The 18926-nt window shown below is 37.8% G+C and overlaps 1 pseudogene; it reads right to left on the bottom strand.

The window, feature by feature from the left end:
• Positions 1 to 271: 271 nt before the first annotated feature.
• Positions 272 to 6424, bottom strand: LOC101085376 (annotated as a pseudogene).
• Positions 6425 to 18926: the final 12502 nt, after the last annotated feature.

Genomic DNA, 18926 nt, shown 5'->3' on the forward strand with positions numbered 1-18926 from the left:
ATTGCTCTATGTATCTGTTCACAGATACAATGGGGAGAGTGAGTAGCAGAAAATACTCAAATGGATCACTTACATTCCAAATACATTTATTCCTGCCCTGTTGTGAAATCCAGTCCTACCTTCTCCTACAGATCAGGATCAATGACACTTTCAGATGATGATTCCTCTTCTTACTTCCTGGTGCCTAGGAACAAGGTGTCCAAAGTGCCCTGGCAGCCTACTGATGTACAGTGCAGCAGAAACTTTACTGTATTCCCTGGCAAAAGGGTAACTATCGAGCCCAAGGCTTCAGGGACAGGAGCACAAAATCTCCTAGTGGGTCACTGGAAGTGATGGTGCTGCTATCACTTCTACTTCCCCTTTGATTACCAGATCCATGTATTCTTTCTACAGGGGATACAGAAGTGTATAGAGGCCTCTCACTTCATGCATATACTGCAATCCGAAGGGTAGTAGCCATCCTTTCATGGTGTTGCCCCTCACCTGGTGCTTTAGCTATGCTAACAAAAGGCTTTTCTATGAGTGTATGAGACTGACTGCTTCAGCATGGTGGAGAATATAATACAATCAGTGGATCCCATGATTGTTGTCTCTCTCCTGAAACCCCTTCACGCCAAATTACTCTGCTGGTCAAATGCTGTGATGTGTGGGATCTATGCTTGTGGACCATGCCTTCTGGATAGCAGTGGTGGCTGAAGCTCAATAGGAGAGGCAATTCTGTACCTAGAAGAGGTCTCTCTTTAGGAATACAACATGCTGACTCTTCCTGGATAGAAAGGGTCCAGTACAGTTGAGTTGCCACTGAATGGCTGATTGGTCTTCTTTAACAGATCTTAGTATTGGTCTCTGTTTCTGTACAGTTGTATCAACCCTGGTAAGTCAGGGTCCATACTATTGGGATAAGACTAGCTTCCATCTCTGCCACTGAGTCCACTCTGTTCACATACCAATTGTGCTAATGTTGGGGTATTCTATGATGAATATTGACTAATGTCAACTGACCTAGTCATTGTGTTTATTTTGTTGTTTAATGTATCCTTCATGGCAAATACTTCCTTGTGGATGTTGACATGCAAAACAAAAATCTTCACACCCATACCCTTATACATATATATATGTGTGTGTGTGTGTGTGTGTGTGTGTGTGTGTGTGTGTGTATAATCTTTCTTTTCTTCCCCACTGTAATTCCAAGGCCACCCTTGAATATTGATGTAATGCAACCACCATCCATTTCTAGCTTACACAAAACCATACTCAAACGCAGATCTTTTCTCCTCCTTCAGCTGCTCCTGTGGTGTGAGATCTCCTCTATGGCCAAGTTGTGAGTTTGAGGAATAATGTTGGTGCAACTGTTGTGGAGCTTGCCATAATCTGCGTACTGTGTGTTCTTTCACCATTGATACTTTCAGGCACAAGCAGCAGAGCTTCTTGTACTTCCACCCAAAACTGATGCAGAGCCCTTTCCTCCTTCAGATGTCACCTGAAGCTACCAGATTTCAATGACATCCAACATATGGGCTGGGGCAATATTTCTAGGTGTAGAATGTGTTGGATCCAAATCCAAAGGGCCTATAAAATTCTGTTGTTCCTTCTATGTGGTAGGAGCCATAAGATACAGAAATTTTTCTTTTACTTCCTGAGATATCCTGGCATGCCCCTGACTGTTGGACCCCTAGACATTCCACTAAAGTACTGACCCCTAAATCTTCATAGAGTTAGTCTCCCATCCTCTGGAGCTCCTGTGTCTTAATAATATTTCCAGTGCCCTAAAATCTTTTTTCTTATACCATCTAATTACCATAATGTTATGTTATCAGTGCAATAGATCACTATGCTGTCTGTCCTGTGGGATATCCAAGCATTCAATATTTCATTAGATTATACTATAATAGGGCCATGCAGTTTGCTTATACTTGAATAAAACTATAAATGAATATTCTTTTATATCCCATTTAAATATAAACTGTTCCTGATCCTTTTTTATTGGAATGGAAAAGAGCATAATTATAAAATCAATGGCCATATACCATGTACCTGAGACCTTATTAATCTTCTCTAAAGTGACACCATGTTCAGCACAACAACTGGAACCAGTGATACTACTTAGTTAACCATGCATTAGTGCATAAGCTTCTACAAACTCTCCAAGATTCTGCAGGGCAAGACTGGAATACTTAATATATGATATGATAAGAATCAAAAATCCCTCATTATTGAGGGATTTGACCTTGTTATTCATATCTGTTTTTCCCACTTTGGATTCAGTATTATTTTTGGCTTACTATCTTGGTCATGGGCATTTTCAGAGGTTTTTGTTTAGTCTCCTTCCTACGATCTCTTACCTATAGGCCAGGGTCTAATGTGGAGGCTAGTCCAATTGCCAATTATATTAATTCTGATCATATCCTTAGGGGATGGTAGAAACAACACACATACCCAATGCTGATTCAGAGCATATACAGCCTTCTGGAGAATCTTACCCCAGCCCTGCAAAGTATTGCCACTTTGTTGGCACTGGTCTTCCAAAGGCCATTTCAGCATTCTATCATGCCAGCTGCTCCACGATTGAAGGTAACATGATATGAACAGTGAATTCTATGAGCATAGGCCCATTGCCACATTTCTTTTGCTCTGGAGTTCCTTGATCAGAAGCAATGGTATGTGGGATACCGTAATAGGGGGATAAGACATTCTGTAAGTCCATAAGTAGTAGTTTTGGCAGTAGTTTGGCAGTAGTTTCCTTCCCCACATTGTGTTCAGGGAAGGAAAATCTGTATTCAGGGTGTCCACTAAAGTAGCAACAAAATACTGCCACTTCCATGGTGGAAGGGGTCCAATGTGATCAACCTGCCACCAAGTAGCTGGCTGAATATCCTGGAGAATGATTCCATACTGAGGACTCAGTGTTGGTTTCTGCTGCTGGTAAACTGGGCACTCAGCAGTGGTGGTAGCCAGATCAATCTTCATGAATGGAGATCCACTTTCTTGAGCCCATTCATAACCTCCATTCCTGCCAGATAGCACTTTATTCGTGAGTCCATGGGGTGATGACAGGGATAGGTAAGGAAGGAGGCTGACTGGTATTCACAGAATAAGTAATCCTATCCTCTTGGTTATTAAAATTTTCTTTTGCTGTGCTCATCCTTTGGTGACCATTCACATGACACATAAATATTTTCACGTTTTTTGACCACTCAGAGAGTCCTATCCAATATACTTCTTTCCTAAATTTTTTGGTCACCAATTTTCCAATTTTGTTCCTTCTAAGTTCCTGACCATCCAGCCAAACCACTGGGCACAGCCCCATGAAATGGTACATAATACGACGTATGATCCTTTCTCCTTCCAAGCAAAATGAACAACTAGGTGCACTGCCCGAAGTTCCACCCCCTGGGAGGTTTTTCTCTTAACTAATATCAAGGATGTCCCAGATAAGGACTGAAATGCTACTGCTGTCCACTTTCAGGTAAGGCCTGCATATCATTTAAAGATTGCAGAGCTATCTGTAAACCAGACCTGAACTTTTTCTTCCTCTGTTAACTGATCATAAGGAATTTCCCATATAGCAATAGATTCAGGATGGAAGAGAAAAAGCTGTGTAGCAGTTATAGGGAATCTGTGCATTTGTACCTCTTCTTTATGTAGCTTACTTCTGTCTTCAGGGCCTGCTAAGGCCCAATCACATATATAGCACTTCAATTTGATGGTGCATTGCTGCTGTGCATGTGAATTTTTATGGTTTAGTGGGTCAGATGCCACTCAGCTGATGATAGACAGCTCAGGTTGCATGGTGACTTGGTGATCCATGGTTCAAAGACTAAGTAGTAAGCTAAGAGCTTTTTCTGAGAAGGAAAGTAGTTATCTGCAGAGATTGGTGGGGTTTTGCTAAAATTTCCTAAATGCATACACCTATAAGGGTCTGTCAAAGGCTCTAAACAGCATCCCTAGCTGCCACCAACACTTCAAGCACCACTGGATCTGCTAGATTATATGGCCCAAGCAGCAGTGCACCTTGCACAGCAGCCTGGATCTGTTGCAGAGCCTTCTCCTATTCTGTGTCCCAAGCAAAAACTATCAGCTGTTAGGATCACTCAGTAAATGGACAAGAATAAAACACCTAAATGAAGAATATGTTGCCTCTAACATCCAAAGAGGCCCACTAGGCATTGTGCCTATTTGGCCATAGGTGGAGTCAGATGCGACAATGTATCCTTTACCTTAGAAGTGATATTTCCACATGCCTCACACCATTGGAACCTTAGAAATTCCACCAAGGTAGAAGCCCCCTGAATTTTTGTTAGATTTATTTCTCACCCTCTAACATGAAAATGTCTTACCAATAACTATAGACCAGTTGCTGTGTCTTGCTCTTCAGGTCCAATCAGCATAATGCCATCAGTGTGACATCTTGTGCAAAGGAAAGATAACCAAGATTCCTGAGAATAAAAGTATGACATAGGCCTGAAAAGTTGGTATACTTGTGAGGTAGAAAGGGAAGTTGTACTGCTAGCCAGCTGAAAGAAAGTGCTTCTGGCATACCTTATTAGAAAGAATGGCAAAAAGGAATTTGCCAGATCAATAGCTACATACTGGGTACCAGGGGATATGTTAACGTGCTTGAAGCCACATCTGGTATAGCAGCTTAATTGCAGTCATCACCTTGTTATGTCTACTCTCAGCCACTGTCATTCTCCTAGTTCCATCTGTCTTTTGCACAGGCTAAATAGGGAAGTTGAGTGGATATGCAGTAGATATCAACACCCTAGCATCCTTCAACTCTTTGGCGGTGGCACTAATATCTGCAATTATTCCAGGAATGCAATATTGGTTCACTATTTTCCTAACTAGAGGCAGTTCTAGTGGCTTCCACTTGGCCTTTCCCACCACAATAGCCCCGAATCCATAGGTAAAGGAACCAATGTAAGAAATCTGCCAGATGATGAGTATATCTATTTCAACTATACATTCTGAAACAGGGGAAATAACCACAGAATGGGTTGGAGGACCCACTGGACCCACTGTAAGATGCACGTGAATTAAAAATCTATTAATCTCCTGAGTTCGATAAGACTCTGCTCTCACTGGTGAGCCATAGTGATGTTTTGGGTTTCCTGGAATTAGTGTCAGTTCAGATCCAGGGTCCAGTAATTCCTGAAGGCTCTGATTGTTTCCATTTCCCCAACGCACAGTTACCCTGATAAAAGGTCCCATTGGGGAAGGCTAGAAGAAAGGTTAACATTATAAAATTTTGGTACTGTACTGGGATTCTAACTCCAGGGGATCCAACTTCCCTTCATTCAAAGAGTTCTGGATCTGTAAACTAACTCAAGTCTGTTAATTGATGGAAGGACTGTGACTCTCTGTTTTTATGATTCAGATACTCCTGGTACTTAGATCTGTATTAGCCAGGGTTTTCCAGAGAAACGAAATCAACAGAGTATGATATATATTATAAGGAATCAGCTTATGTAACTATGGAAACTGAAAAATTCTTTGATATGCCATCTGCAAACTAAATACCCAGAAGAGGTGGTGGTTCAAAGGCCTGAGAGCCAAAAGCCAATGGTGTAGACTCCAGTCCAAGTCTGAAGGCCTGGGAGCCTCAGAATCTCTGAGGGTAAAATATTGAAATTCCAGCTCGGCAGTCCATTTAAACTTTCTGACTTTTTATTCTAGTCAGGCCTTCAACAGAGTATATGATGCTCACCCACATTGGGGAGGACCATCTGCTTTACTCACTTCATGAATTCAAGTACTAATGTCTTCCAAAATACATTCACAAACATAAACACACTCAGAAATAATGTTAAACCAGATATCTGAACACTTCTTGTCCCAATCACCACAGCACATACAAATCAACCATCAGAGTTACCATCTCCCCCAGATTTCAAAGAGCCACCACCATAGCAGCCCATTTGCCTCATCCTCTGGAAACTTTTCTAGAACATCAAATCTCATATTCTGAGAAAGTGCCCCCAAATCAATGAATTATGACATCCATTTGTATATTTTACCCCCTTGTTCAAGCTATCTAAAAATCCACTCCAAGCAATATTTCCTGTCTCTTGCTTGCATATTCTTGCAATCCTTTCAGTGTATAATCTCTTTCAAGCTCATAATATCCCCAGTCATGATACTGATTTTCAGCCTGAGAGCCAAGAAAGGAGTTTGGAAGAGCCTTTGGGCTGATGGTGGGAAATATCATTTCTTCCTAGACCTTTGTAGTGTCTTTTAACACAGCAGACATACTAACTCTTACTAGGGAAATGTGGGTCCACCTCTGCAAGCCCAGAAGGTTCATGGGGGTCTGCAACATGCTCAGAGGCCTCCATTTAGTTGACCCATTCCAAGTTTTCAAGCCCCAAGTTTCCCATACTAGACTACTGGCCTCGGCATTGGCTAAGCACTCAAAAAGAGTCATATTTCTCAATCTATTGTATTGCTACCCTGCTGTTCCTGCCTGTCAGTTCTTCTCCTATAAGAGATGTCTGCTTTCTAAGTTATCAAAGACAACTTTTGACTTTCACACTTTTCCATTAACTGCCTGCTAATGACCCTTAGTTCTCATTAGCCATCATCAGGTGGTTAATACAACTTAGTAGTCAACTAACTCCACTCTCTTTGTAGGCATCTTTTACACCATTATATTTGAAATGCCCAAATAGCCACACCTGCAAAAGCATTCCCTCCATATTAACATTTGCCAAGCTGCCAGTAGTAAAATTTTTAGCAATTGGGGTCCTACTTAAGCAAGAGATTCTCAAGCCCCACCTACCACCAGGATGGTGTTCTCTTTGCCTGTTGCATGATGAGTGAGCTAGTCCCAAATTTCCATCTTAATATCTGTTTCCTCAGTTCCACTTGTGTTAGTCTGGGTTCTCCCAAAAGCAGATGCCAGGACAGGATCAGATGTACAAGAACTTTACTGGGGAATGTGCTAGTAAGAGAAAATGGGAGGGAACTAGAGGAGACTGTGAGAGCCATTAAACTCTGATGAGTCTGATCGCTGTCAAGGAGAGAGGAAAGGAAGAGTCATAGCCTACAGTGAAATTCTTAAAAAAGTTTCAGCAAGGCCAAATCTTTAAGCCAAAATTACCCATCAGAGGAGCCCCAAGTCTCAGAATAGTCCTGCCTTATACACCTTCTACGTTCTGTCACTGGCTGGGAGCAATGCTGGAGAAGCATAGCCTCAACATGAATGTGATGTGGTAATGACTTTCAGATTATGGCAGCTAGAGCCAGCAGTCAATTATGCAATCCTCCCTAGGAAGTCTGAGAGGTGTATTTTTTTTTTTCAACGTTTATCCACTTTTGGGACAGAGAGAGCATGAACGGGGGAGGGGCAGAGAGAGAGGGAGACACAGAATTGGAAACAGGCTCCAGGCTCTGAGCCATCAGCCCAGAGCCTGACATGGGGCTCGAACTCACGGACTGCGAGATCGTGACCTGGCTGAAGTCGGACGCTCAACTGACTGCGCCACCCAGGCGCCCCTGAGAGGTGTATTTTTATGGCAGCCACATATTTCTACCACTTATGCTGAGACATTTCTTAACAATGACACAGACATTTTATTTTTGTCTAAAAGAAGAGAGTTTTTGAAACTGTATTGAGCTACTGACACAGACATGTTTCATCCTATTGGTTTAGTAAGCAGTGAATAGCATCTACAGTGACCAGCACTGGTGAAGGAATAATATGAAATACATGATGAGAGGAGTAAAAAACAATGATTCCTCAGGTTAAAAAGATGGAAGTAGCATATCTATATGTAAATGAAGCACTGAATAATGTGAATGGACAGTAAATTTTGCTAATAGAGTTACTGACATTTCTAAGTGCAGTTTTTCTCCTTCATTCATCAGGTCATGGTATCCAAGATAAAAGTTTAAAAGGAGTCAAAACCATTATGCATACTATATTAACAGTTTAGTTAATCTCTAATTTGGGTTATCTCTAGCCATCTAAGTAACCAAAGTAAGTCATGACTCATGAGAAAGTTTGTATTTTCCAAAATTAGCCCTACTTAATTTGAAAAGAAAAAAAAATAGAATTTCCATACTATAATCAAAGAGTTTCTGTGTCAATTCATGTTGCATAAAACATAAAGCTTGCATTAAAAATATTTCATTTGCAAATAGGAAACAAAGTTTGTCCTGCATGAAATCCATTTTCACCTATAGGTCCTACTGAACCCTGCCAAGACACTAATATTCTGCTCACATTGTAGGTTTTTTTCTTTTTCCTTTTTTCTTTTTTTTCTTTTTTTCTTTTCTTTCTTTTTTTTTAATGAATGCTAAAGAGTCAATGAGCCCATTTGCCATGTAGAGAAAAAAAATAAAAAAATAAAAATAGATGCCTCAGTAACAGGTATAGAATGAACAAGCATATATTTAGCTAAGAACTCAGCTATCTCGGAAAATATGTCAAAATTGACTTTCACAATTTGATCCCAACCTCACATCAATTATCTGAAATTCAGTGGGAATGCCCATTTCTATGACAATACTATATTCAGATAATGGTATTAAGATGATGTGGTTTTGTTCTATATCTGGGCACAGTATATCTGCTATTGCATAAGGACAATAATTTTATTCACTCATAAGCCATTTAAATAACAAATGAGGTATATATCGTTTGTGTGATTTGTTTGTTTATTTCAGCAGTATGCCACAGAAGGCTTATGACCACAGAAAACCCAGGAATGGATTTAAGTACAGGTCATTCATGTCACATAGAAAATGAGATCTGGGGCTGTAAATTAGATGTCTGTATGGTGATTTGATGCATGCATGTAAACTCTCAATGGTCATTTGGGTTCACTATCTTCTATTTCAGGGTCACTACAAGGAGGGTCACTTTTCTCTACTGCAACTGATAACAAATGAAATGTATTATATACTTAATACATGTTTGCATTTACCTTTGTAGAAGGAAATGAAATGGGGTTACATTACAGTAATATGAAGAGTTTGAAAGTATAAAATTCAAAGCAAATACTAAATTTTTCTAGTCCCCCTATATGCTACTATAATAAGACCAGAACTGAGTCTGGTTTCTCAGCAGAGGGTGATTAATATCTGTGCCTTAAATTATTCTATAGCTGTAACAAGAAAAATATTCAAAGGTGAAGTAAAAGGTTACTCATAGAATTAAAAATATTAATATATCTTTTTTATAGATTAAATTAAAATTATAGACATATTAATCAATATATAGACAAATATAAATATGATTTTAGACATATTCATAAAGCTTTGTTTTAAAAATTACATTTTTACAGTAAAATTCTCCTTGGACTGAAACTTGGCTCACAGGATTTCAGTACAGATGGGAAATACATTTTTAAGTTATATATATAAAAAATAAAGCATTCTTTAGAAAAGAGTTGAAAATGAAAGATGTTTATAATTTTAGGATGCTTTCTGTTAATTCTTTTTGAAGGTGATTCAACATCTTAACATTTTGGTTCTTAATTCAGAATGTGGTTTCTCCGTAGGCAAATTTGAATGGAGTGTAGGGACAATTATTCAGGTAATGAAGATAAATAAACTCGTTCTAAATGAAAGTGGGTTTATTGGTTCAAATTATCCAGACTGGGTGGATAAATTAATTGAATTAGTTAGTGAATTGCTCAACACTTCACTTTGAATGTGTGGATACCACCTGAATAATACTGTAATGGGATAATTAAATGATAACCACATAAATATGTGTGCCTCAATACAAAGAAATTTTGAAGTGAGTGAAGTTGCAATAGTTTTCAATAAATGAGTGATTCAAGTGAAAATAAAAGTCTATATGTCTTATCTTAATAAAATTTAATTACAAACAAATTTTACCAAATGTTTTACTTTCCTTTAACCCAAAATATAACAAAATGAGTACACCCAAGGAATGATAAATATGCTTTCAACATTACAGAATATCGTAAGACTAAAAGGCTCTATCCAGGTAATAAAGCTTTGTTCTAAATATAAATTTAAATATCACATTTTTATGGCTCTGAAGGCATTTTTCTCACACTAACATTTAAAAGGAAGACTCAGCCATTTTTCTTAGCCAACTATATTTCCCCTCAGACGGCAGACCCACCATTGCCAACTCTTAAAATCATTGGAGTTTCCAAGGGAGAGGACAGCAATTCAGTTTGAGTCTTTACTTACTCATATATGAAATTAAAGTAGCTTCATTTACTTTATTTGTGAATATTATATGAGCTTATATATAAAGAAGTAGTTTTAAACTATATTAATCTTAATTTTTTTTTACATTTATTTATTTTTCAGAGACAGAGAGAGACAGAGTGCCAGTGCAGGAGGGGCAGAGAGAGAGGGAGACACAGAATCTGAAGCAGGTTCCAGACCCTGAGCTGTCAGCACAGAGCACAAAGCAGGGCTCAAACCCACAAACTGTGAGATCACCACCTGGGCCAAAATCGGTCGCTTAACCAACTAACCCACCCCTAAACTATATTATTTTTTAAAAATGATATTAAGAAGGGGAGCCTGGGTGGCTCAGTCAGTTAAGTGTCTGACTTCAGCTCAGGTCATGATCTCACAGTTTGTGAGTTCCAGCCCTGTGTCGGGCTCTGTGCTGATAGCTCAGAGCCTGGAGCCTGCTTCAGATTCTGAGTCTCATTCTCTCTCTCTGCCCCTCCCCCACTCACACTCGGTCTCATTCTCAATCTCTCTCTTTCTCTCTCTCTCTCTCAAAAAATAAACATTTAAGAAAAACATTTTTAATGATGTAAGAAAATGATAGTAAGTGAAGAAAACACAAATCTCCGTTGGAAACAGGAACTGTTCAAGAAATTTTAAAATATGAAAACATATATTTTTAAAGATAGTTTTAGGAGTTTCTGGGTGCCTTAGTCAGTTAAGCCTCCCACTCTTGGTTTTGACTCAGGTCATGATCTCACGGTTTCTGAGTTCGAGACTCATGTCAGGCTCTTCACTGACAGTACAGAGCCTACTTGGGATTTTCTTTCTCTCTCTCTCCCTCTCTCTCTGCCACTCCCCTACTTGTGTGCTCTCTCTCTCTCTCAAAATAAATTAATTAATTAAAAAATAATAAAAATTAAAAAGGTATATTTAATTTCTACTGTTTTATATTCAAAAATGTTCTTGTTGAAGACAAGGAATTAAATATATAGAAATGTAAAATCTGAAACATAAAGCTATTGAAAATAAATAAGAAATAAATAAATATAAATAATAAATATAAAATATGTATATAATATATAATTATATATGATAATTATATAAGTAATATTGTATAATATAATTCTATTAATAGTGTATAATATATATAATATATTTAATGCAAATATTATACAATAAATAAAGATTATATAATTATATAACAAAATATGATATAGAATATAACAATCTTATATATTAATATATAAATAATTAATAAAATAATCATAAGATCAATGAAGAAAATTACTAGTTGTATGGTTTGTTTTTCTCTCTATCTGTAAATAAATGGAGAAAGCTGCCATGCTGGAAGAAATACAACCTAACATGGAGTGGAAAGAAGAAATAGAAATAATTCCTTGGTAACAAACAAGATTTGATTCAATAAATTGCTATTGAACATGTACTAGAGTGCAAGTGATATTCTGTATATTTATAAAGAAACTCTGAGGAAATATCACCTATTTGAATATAAACAAAGTTTGCTTTCAGGACTTCAAGCCAAATGTTATCAAATCCTTTGTATCTCTTCTAGTAGCCCCTTGAGTCTTCCTCATTATACAGAGAGCTCCTAGGTCAGTATAGGTTGAGTTTAGATGATGTTAGCATCTTTGGGTATGAATAAAGCACATATTTTTGAGACTTCTAAGTAAAGTGTCATAGGGGGCATTGCTTTGAGACAAGATACATAATCTTGAGGTTATAAATAAAAGGAAAAGAAAAGAAAAAGAAGTAAAAGGAAAGGAGTGATCTAAGAATGATAAGTTATTATCTTCTGACCAAGAGATACTTAATGTTTCCCTCCACTTAATTAAACTTTAGATATTTTGTTGGCTGACTATAAGGCCCTCTTCCCCCTTTCTTAGAACGTTTACTTTAGTAAAATTGCAACTGTAATCCTTTCTCTTTCCCTTTGAGATGGATATCTTCTATAACTCAGTATTGTCTTTCTCAAGGACCTGAGAGCTATCCCTTTGAAATGTATTCATCAAGAAAGATTGTGCTCCCCCCCACACCCCCATACCTAGCCCTGCCTCCCAGTCTCTGTGGAAGTGTTGGAGCCTAACTTGAAACAATGAACAAACACAGATGACCTAATCACATTGACCAAACCAGCCCATCATCCTGAAGTACTTTTCCACTAGCTCACACAGCACTTAAGAACTCTCCTGCCTTTTGTTTCAGAGGAGTTAACTTTAGTCCTTCCCCCCCTCCCCATTGCAATACAGTAGTCTTGAATAACACCTTTCTTGCCTGTTTAACTAGTCCCAAGCAATTTTTTTTTAACATTGGGTAAAGACTGCTATAAAAACAACCACCTCCTCTCCTCTGTCTCAGTCAATGAAAAAAAAAAAAAAAAAAAAAAAAAAAGAAAGAAAAAAACAGTTTAAATCAGTTAAATAAAATTGAGGATGTAGAGAAAACACAGGCAACATTCCTTGTTCTCACCAAATGATTTTTATTTGCTTTGTAATTCGGTGTAACTCAGCAGTCTCTTGTAGGTAGAGGACTGTTGAGAAACTAAGTATTGAATCTAATGCTTCTTTTTCTTTGTATATACATATATATTTACATAACCAACAAAACAACATCCTACTGAGAGAGTGGAAAGAATAAAACTCTGGGCTAGTTCACTAAAGGTTTAAGAGATACTATTCAGTGTTTGATGGCTAACTTTTAAGTAGTTTTTAGACACTGGCTGGCAGCGATGCATACAGATGTGCTCTGCATCTAATTATTTGGTACACAGACTACCACTGAGAGAAATTTCCCAATGTTAATAACTTCAATTCAAAACTCTACAAAAAAAAACATTTTGTTGCTTTTCCTGGAAATGTTATATGCTAAAAGGAAGATTAGCTTCTAGGAAGATAGGAAGAGATAAAAATGAGATTTGCAGTATAAAACTTGTTAAAAGAAGGGATAACATCAGAGGAAATAGCAAATGATAATGGATACATTTCTAAGTAGAAGACCTAATTGTTTTATACATTTTTCTGATTATAAAACAGATTTTGCTTATGCTGTTTGTAGAAGATCTGGAATATATAGAAAACACTAAGAAAAAAAAGAATTGTCATTGACACATTTATTCAACAGACAGATACTATACAATTATTACCAGTTCTTCTGTTAAATTCTGTGGATTCTATGATAGATGGTTATAGATTTATAATCCTTGACATCAGGTGCTTGCATATAGCAGAGGCAATAACCAGATTAATATATAGAATACAACATGATAATTGTAATGTATTGGATTCTAGGTAGGATTTTTGGGGGAGATGAATCTCAAATTTTTACAATATAGGTAAGCAGTTGACCAGATAGGGAACAAAGTAAAAACATTTTAAAAATTTAGCTGCATTCTGAATTTCTAATTTTAGTTATCTTACATAACTCTTTTTTAAAATATTTTTTAACATTTATTTATTTTTGAAAGAGACAGACAGAGTGCGAACAGTAGAGAGGCAGAGAGAGAGGGACACACAGAATCCGAAGCAGTCTCCAGGCTCTGAGCTGTCAGCACAGAACCTGATGTAGGGCTCAAGCCCAGAAATTGTGAGATCATGACATGAGCCAAAGTCAGACATTAACCAACTGAGCCACTCAGGTGCCTCATGTTATCTTACATAACTTTTATATGATTTGCCCACCAAGACAATGCACATGTACTTCAATACAATGCAATAAAAATGATAAACACATGTAAAATCTATAATAAATAAAAATATCAATATGGTCAAATTCAATGTAGATGAATCATATACTGTTCAGATGTACAAGAAATGAAACTTTTTATCTTTCTGTAACTTCAACCTTTTGTGATGCCTTCCTAGTTTTTGTTATTAGGAACAATGAAACAAGATGGAAAGATAATAAACTACTCAATTAAATTAGTGTCCCTTTATTTTAAACATTCTTTTAAGGGAAAAATATTAACTCAGTTCATAATTCCAGTCCCTAAGAAGAGAGTTTTATTTTACTAAAATGTAATTTCTTTCCTTCTCCTTTATTCAGAGGTAGAATATGGGTATACAGTGAAGATTATTTAATGTCATGATTTAAGGAGTTCTGTGGTATACATGTTGTATTGAGGTTCTTGGTGTCCTTCCCTGATATATTCTTCATTTAGTCAGACCACTGAGTCCCATGAGTTTCTGCTGAGATATAATAGATCCCACCAGAGAGCTCCCTTGATGCTTCTATGATGTGAGAACACTGCAACCAGAAGAGGGCCCTCACTAAACTCAACCACGTTGGCACTCTGCTCTTGGACCTCCAGCCTCCATGACTGTGTGAAATACATTTCTGTTGTTTATAGGCCATTGATTTTATAATAGTTCGCTATAGCAGCCCAAATGGACTGAGACACCAGGGAAGGGTGTAAGATCAGTAAAATCAATGTTGGAAAATAATTCAATCAAACCAAATGTGGGAAAATGTAGTAGAGAATCAGAAACCAGATTGCTGAGATTGATAGAAAACAAATAAAGCTCAGAATGTATTGGACACTCTGATATGCTAACCAGATCCACAGCTGCCCCAGGAATGAAAGATTATTCTCCCCAACTCTTGGTAGTGCTGATGAAAGATGGGTCTCAGATGTCAGGCCTCTTTAGAGATTTCCAATATTGAAGAAAAATACTTTGCCCAAGTTCATACCTCCTTCCAAGGACAATATGTATCCAGTGACTGATTCATGTTGGGTATGATGCCATAAACTACTCACCCAAAGTAGATCAACTCTAAAATTCTATCCCAACTTCAGAGCTTCCAATGGAATGGGCTGAGAACACAGTAGTTTGTTGCTTAAGTTATATAGTAGAAAGTAATTAAAGATGGCTGAATAAGCTGAGGACTTTTGCCCCAACAAGAATTCATTAACCACTCTATTGTTTCCAGACCTGAGCTGGTTTTACACTTGAAACATACTGAATGAAAATCGAGGTTTTTAGAAATAAAGACTCTGAAATACTATAGCAAGTGTATATGGTTATGCTTCCCCAATCTTTACCCAAAGTGGTCTACAACTATTTATATAGATAACGGCACACTTGAACAAGGGATTGTACAAGTGGAGAATTTTTGGGCACAGTGTCCTATTTTACACCTATATCTAGAGACCAGGTATGTGTGTGTGTGTGTGTGTGTGTGTGTGTGTGTGTGGGTGGTGTGTGTGTACTATAGGGCATTGTAGTGAGTGTAAATGTCTGAAAATATCCAAATGATATCATATTCTAAAGGAAATAGCAAAAATTAGTGCAAAAATTTACTGGAGTAAATGTTCCCTTTGTAACTTTGTTTACTTCACCAATTTTCCCCTACAAAAATCACACAAACCTTAGAAGATGACAGTGGACTACCAGAGATTCAACCAAGAAGTAACACTCACTGTAGCCTTCATGACAGATGTGGTATCTTTGCTAAAGCAGATTAAATACCTCCTAAGGTACATGGTATGTAGGTACTGATAAAGCGAATGCATTCTTTCCTGTGGTGTGAAGGTAGAGAATCAGAACTACTTCACATTCACTCAAAATAAATAATAGTATATATTCATATATTTTGCTGTGTTAATTCTTCTTCTCTGTTATAATATAATGTGGACTGTAACATATCTGGACTATTGAGATATCCCCCAGAACATCAAACACGGGTGAAACCAGTTGGTGATATATTAATATCATCATAACATAGCAAAATGTGGCCAGCACATACAAAGCCTTGGCAATTCACAGCATTCCAGTGAGTTGTGTATAAACATTGCAAAGATTCAGAGATGTAGCCCATCCATAATTTTTAGGAGTTCAGTGGTCTGAGTCATCCCAGGGCATTGCTTCTATAGTAAAGGACAAACCATTGTATTTTGTACCTCCTTGCCTAAGAGGAAAACACTGAATGGCAGGTTTCTTTGGGTTATGGAGACAGCATGTTGCACACTTGGAAATGTGCAATGCAGAACAAGAAGTTAGAGTTATTCTTGACCCAATAAGTTTTAAGTTCAGGTGAGCATAGCGACTATCTATTTAAGATGGAAGAAGCATATCTAGGATCAGAGGGCACAGGCAAGCTCCACAAACAAGTAGTCAAAAAAGCCTATGTCATACACCACTCTTGCACAAGTACTGTCTCTCAATTCACACCCACATGGGGGATACTTTATTACTATGGCAAAAAAAAAAGCCCAGACTTGGATAATAGATAGATCAGCTCAATACATGTATACTTAGCATAAATGGACAGCAATTGACAACAGTTTCATTCAGAAGGTTTCTTTAAAGACATTTGCAAGGGAAAATCTGCCCAATGGGCAGGATTTTGTCCTATACACCTGTGTATCCATTCTGTGTTGCAAAATAAGTGACTCAAATTTAGAGTATATATGGATTCATGGACAATATCCAATAATTTTCCTGGTTGGTCAGTGATCCAGAAGGATAAAGATTAGAAATAAGGATCAAAGAAATACACGGCAAGGAGTGCTTGGGTAGCTCAGTTAGTTAAGCAGCCAGCTCTGATTTCAGCTCAGGTCATGATCTCATGGTTTGGTTCATGAGTTTGATCCCTGCATTGGACCCTCTGCTGACAGCATGGAGCCTGTTTGGGATTCTCTCTCTCCCTCTCTTTCTGCCTCTCTCTGTCTCTCTCTGTCTCTGTCTCTCTCTGTCTTTTTCTCTCTCAAATAAATAAAAGTTTAAAAAAAATGTAAGGGGCACCTGGGTGGCTTAGTTGATTAAACATCTGACTTTGACTCAGGTCATGATCTCATAGTTCTGAGTTCGTGCATTGCATTGGGCTCTGTGCTGACAGTTCAGAGCCTGGAGCCTTCTTTGAATCTTGTGTCTCTCTCCCTCTTTGCCTCTCCCCCCTTGTGCTTTCTCTCTCTCTCTTTCTCTCTCAAATAAACATTAATTTTTTTAATTAAAAAAGAAATTCAAGGCAAAAGCATGTGGTAGGATATATAGGAGTAAGCATAATGTGTGAAGATCTTTGTATTACATAGTAACATGTAATATGCACTTTAAATATACACACATTGTGTGGTGTCCCCAGTAGGTAGAATATTTTGCTTGAACATACAAGGGCCAAGCACAGGCGTGGTTCCTTTTACTACCGCTGCCAATGACCCACTTAGAGAATTTGTGCTTTCTATTTAGGCCTTGTGAGTTCAGAAGTTCTGGTTCCTGGTAGATTATGTCCACTAGGGACACTGCAAGAATACCTTTGAACAATAAGTCATAGCTACCACCTGAGAACCTTAGGATCTTCACAAGACATCGTCAGGCAAGAGTACAATCTTGGTAAGGATAACTAAAGTGATGGAGGGGAAATTGGAGACAGGATTTTTGTTACATAGTGGACACAAGAGGAATATATATTATGTAGATAATTCATTCGTGTGTTTCTTAGTATTCTCTTGCCCAGGTGACAGCAAATAAACAAGGGTAGACACTGTGTCTTGAAAAGGACATGGTGCCCAAGGGCACAGATTATTGAAGGTTGAGGATTTGGAATATATCCCCAGAAAGGTCATTAGGGCCAACAGAGATGCTGTCTGAGGGGGTGTGGTATCTAGAATGGATAGTAGATAATTACATAATTTACAACCTGTGACCAGCTACAGTAGCTGTTCACAACAATGAACACTGGGATGATAGTTCACTCAATTAAGCCTTATTTTTAAAAGTTCCCCCAGGAGGAGGAACCCTCTGGAGTCCTATTGGCACTACTTTCAGACCTGATAGAAGGAAGTGCATTTGAACAAAATAAGAGTGATTTGTGGTGGAATCCATGATGCAGTGTCCTGAAAAAGGCCAGCACTAAAGTGGGGCAACGATGAACAAAGGGCACAATGTAAGGAGATACTCATTCTCAAAGAAATACAAGTCAACACCTTCTTGAATTTCTTTCCTTTGGTACCCTACTCACCTCACCCTAGTCTCTGCCCTGGCTCAAATCCTTCTTTAGGAATAGAGGATTTATTTCCCCAGTTACCGGGGATACTACCAGAACACAGTCCTCAACTGTCAACCATCATTAGGAACAGCTTTTGTTGAATCAAACTGCTTTACTCAAAGTCACAATTCTTATCAGTAGCATCCCATAACCCAAAACTGCTGGTCATGCAGAAATGTAAATGCCCACTGCCCTCTCCCTAACTCAAGACAAATCTGATGGTCCATCTCAGCATTAAAGCTTTCTGTGAGGTATCTGAGACCTTCACTGGGACCAAAACACAGCTCATTTTTTTTCCCTCTCCCTAAACCTACATTCCCCTGTCTCACAGGTGTTCATCTGAAGAGACCTCTTCAATTACCTTCCTGCACAGTAAGCTTTTTTCAGAGTCTGCTTCTTAGAGGAAATCAACTTGTGAAACTAATAATAAATAACAAATTATATTTTTGTTAATAAATTTCAGGCCTTTAATCTGGATAACAGTATTATTATTAAAGCATCCTACATAACGATCCACTTTATTTTATTCATTGTACTTACTATCTGTGTCAGTTTTGGTTTGAAAACCTCCATACAATTTTTCTTTTGTTTTTCCTTTCCTTTCCCCACCTTTCATTCTCTCTCTCTCTTTCTTTTTTTTTTTTTTTCATCTTCCACTTCTTTTTTTGAGGGTGGCCACATGACTGTAAGACACTCCCAGATCAGAATAGGGGCTCTCTAATTGGAATTATAATTTCATAGCAGGTACAATCTACATTGTT

The sequence above is a fragment of the Felis catus genome, chromosome B2, assembly GCF_018350175.1.
Source record: "Felis catus isolate Fca126 chromosome B2, F.catus_Fca126_mat1.0, whole genome shotgun sequence".
NCBI lineage: Eukaryota > Metazoa > Chordata > Mammalia > Carnivora > Felidae > Felis > Felis catus.